The 3845-nt window shown below is 37.1% G+C and overlaps 1 long non-coding RNA gene across 1 annotated transcript; it reads right to left on the minus strand.

Moving 5' to 3' along the window:
- Positions 1–1277: 1277 nt before the first annotated feature.
- Positions 1278–1869, minus strand: LOC138241700 (uncharacterized). The gene is made up of 2 exons (XR_011190963.1): positions 1734–1869; positions 1278–1483 (listed from the first exon to the last, which is right to left on the minus strand). It is a non-coding gene; the product is annotated as an uncharacterized lncRNA (long non-coding RNA).
- Between the last annotated feature and the right edge of the window lie 1976 nt (positions 1870–3845).

Genomic DNA, 3845 nt, shown 5'->3' on the forward strand with positions numbered 1-3845 from the left:
TTTTCCACACACATTATTTGAACCTGCACTTGTCCTTAAATTAATTCTCCTAAACAGCCTACGCAGCACTGCTGTGTCAGTTATAAAAAAACTCTCCAGGTATTAAGTGAAGACTCTTAATTGAGGTGATAATCTCACCCTACGGTCTCAGTGGGTCCTAATGCCCCAGTATAGTGATGGGGACACTATACTGTAAAACAAAGGCACTGTCCTTTGGATAAGACGTAAAATCGAGGTCCTGACACTCCATGGTGATGAAAAATCCCTGACAGTTTCTCCAAAAGAGTAGGGGTGTTACCCCGGGTGTCTGGCCAAATCTTCCCCCATCATAGTAATAACCCCCATTTCCCCCCACAAATTGCTGATCTGGTGAGTGTACTGGTGCACATCAGCTGATGTTGCATCATCAAGGAGGTGGTGCTTTACGTTGGTGGTGGAGAGGAGTCCACAATACCTGTAAAGCTCTTTGAGTGTATTTTCCAGAAAAGCGGTAGATACTGTACAGTAAGTGAAACGGATTATTATTAGTAGTAGTATCATCATCATTACACAGGTACTGCATTACCACTATCTCTCTGAGAGATATTTTTCAGATGAAGCAAGTTTTGTTCAGGAGTACATGTTTGAGACCCTTGGTTACCCAGGGTTTATTATTGTTAGTTTTTGTTATAAACCCTGAAAGCGTTCGAAAGGAATGATGGAAATAAAGTAAAGTAATCCTACTAAGTAACGATACTACATCACATTATCAGAAGACTACAGGTCAGATTGATAATATGTGCAAGGTCTATTTCTTTTAGTGTGCAACTGTTAACATCGATTAAATCGAGATGAATGGATTTCAAACGCCTTTTCTACATTTGCTTTATGAAAAGCTGCGGGATCTCGAGGAAAATAGAAGCAACGCAGAAAGACTCATAGCAGTTCATTCTGGCGTACACACGCTCTGGAGGACAGCAATACTGTATTTTGACACCTACAGTCACTTATCTGACAGACCCTCACATCATGATGTTTACAGTACCTGCAGTTACATATTTCTGTCCAGCCGGAGTAGAGGAAACCCCTCAGATTTAACATCGTTGTCTTTTACTGTCTCGTCTAGCCATATCTCAGGCATTGCGAAACTCGCACAAGATCCGCAGGTTAATCGGCAGATTGTCCAAATTCCGACTATTAGACAAAACTATAGAAGATGGGGATAGTATTTGAGTACTAAAATTCCTGACTGAAATTCGAAACATCTCTTACTTACAATCACACTACTAACTAAGATACAGTAGGAATATAATGTTTAATTTTCTTGAATACATGGCAAAAAACAGATTTAAAATAGGTTTAAGCTCATGATTTGTACATGAACTTACATTTCTTAACATTAGATAGTACAGTTCTTCTCATTCCATTTTTTGAAGAAGGCTTCATAGTTTACAAAAAAGTTGCCTGTAGTCAGACGTTTCACACATTTTGTTCTTGGTTTACCCTGCCAAAAAAAAAGGAATTCAATCACAAATCTTTCGGGCTCTTTTTAATTCCAAATTCAAAGATGTTAACTGGAAGTAATGAAAATAAACAAGTTAAATCTGTATGAAAGATATATTATTTTTATCTTTACATTACACTGAAGAGTCTTTTGTGATTAAACATTTTCATGATCATTATCTGTGGAAATCTTAAACAATGATGGGGTCTTTATCAGTGCAATAAGATAATGTAAAAGTAATCCAACTCACCTCACTGTAGTAGCGCTGCAGAAGACTTTTCACCCTCAACGTCAGCTTTGCAATTATGCTTTCCAAGTGTAAATTTGCATTTTGGGCAGCCATTTCCATGATGTCCTGCAGGTTTGCAAAGCAGACAGCAGCACAAGCACACTGCCAAGGAAATAGCGTTGATCCATATTAGCGCTTACAGTACTGTATATGAATGTCATATCTGAGTTAACTACTTCGCTGACGGTATGAAGAGATCCTAATTTAAAAATAGAACGTAAATAGAACGTCTCAATTGTTGTTTTTTTTCCGCAGAAAGACTAAAACTAGTGCATTGGGCTCAGATGTTCTGTAATTGTTTTCAACAACACTACACATTTTCGGAAGGGAATTTTCCCTGAAAATTGAGTCCTCTTTTTGATATTCTTACACATCCGTGAATTTGAATATACAGTATACAGTAATTGTCAGCTGAGTTATAATTGAAACGATAAACAGTAAACTTTAATAAAAAAAAACACTAATAAAGATTACAAGAAATAGGAACTGAATCCACTAATTTTCTAATTGTTAAGGCATTTCGTCAGTCTATATGTAAACATTTCAGGTTAGCACCAAACAGATTTCAACAGCAACATCCGATATAAAACTACATTTGCGAAAGTTTGTGCAAGAAAACGTACCGTATCACCAACAATGTTAGCTGGAATTTTTAAATCTTCCCTTCTCAACCCCTAAAGAAAAATGATGAACAAATAAATGAAGCAAGGTTTTAAGAAAAGAAAATGAAAGCAACAAATAATACTGAATTTAACCAGTATATGTCCCATTTCAATGTAAAAGATTACAAGAAAAATGTAGCACATCCTTTTAAAACTTTTTAACGGCTGGGGGCGCCATATGCACATAAATACATCGAATAGCATAGCGTTAAAATTAATCTATACTTCATCACTGTCAAAGGGCGTATGCAGTACACCTAGAGTCAGAAGAGTGGCCTACAACCCAGGATCCTGGATCTGTCTGGGAGTGTCAAGACATGCATTTTTCGGGACAATTCTGCCTCTTTATCCAGACCATCAAACAAAACATACATAAGTGAATGCATACTGTACATAAACAAATACACAAGGACATATTTGTTTAAAAATGAAAGCAAACAAGCTATAAACCAATCTTTTTATTTTAATAAACAAACATTAAATGAATTTTGTTTTTAACATTACACATTATAAATTGAAGTCCAAACAAATGGTCAGATTTAAATTAGATCATTCTACGATGATCCAGTTTTTTTCTTTACCATTAAGACAGGTGCACACTGTCCTGCGTCCTTACACTTACCAGCGTTTCATTGACATTTTGTTTCAGAATTCTCAGGTCGCTTAAAATTTCACTCATCCAGTTATTTGCACTGATGAGAAGAAAATTGCTAGTAAAACTAGATTTTTGTGAAGCATCATGCTTTTCAGTCTCACGTCTAGTGAAGTGAGACTTCACACCAAATTACTGAAGCAAATATATACCCATCTCTTTAACAGGGGATTTTCATGCTGTATGCGCATGCTGCCCTTGTTGTCACCAGTTTGATCTTTAACTGCAAAGACACAAGAAATTGTTTCCATTACATGTGTTTCCTAACGTTACATCCATCTTATTCTATAGATTTACAAAAGTGGAAAAGTATATTTTCTCCTTTTATATACGTACCTATGTTTTCTGACTATGAACTGTGCCTAGCATCTGCAACATTGCTTGACATGTTCTCATTTATCTGTATATTACGCAAGGAACTGTTCTGTAACTTGGCATCATTGAAGGAACATGAAGAATGAGATGAAAAGATCCAGTCCTTTAAATTCACAGCCCTGCAGGTTTTCCAGTTTTCCAATATAGGATCATGGGGGAGCTGGAGCCTATTCTAGCAAGCAACAGGAGCAAGGCGGGATACACCCTGAATGGGACACCAGTCCATTGAAGGGCACACACAGACAAAGACACAGACACACACACACCAACACCAGGGCCAATTTTCCTAGAAGCCAATTAACTGACCATTATGTCTTTGGACTGTGGGAGGAAACCAGAGCACATGAAGGAAACCACCTTGAAACCAGAGAGAGAACATACAGA

This window comes from Lepisosteus oculatus, chromosome 11, assembly GCF_040954835.1.
Source record: "Lepisosteus oculatus isolate fLepOcu1 chromosome 11, fLepOcu1.hap2, whole genome shotgun sequence".
In the NCBI taxonomy this organism is placed as follows: domain Eukaryota; kingdom Metazoa; phylum Chordata; class Actinopteri; order Semionotiformes; family Lepisosteidae; genus Lepisosteus; species Lepisosteus oculatus.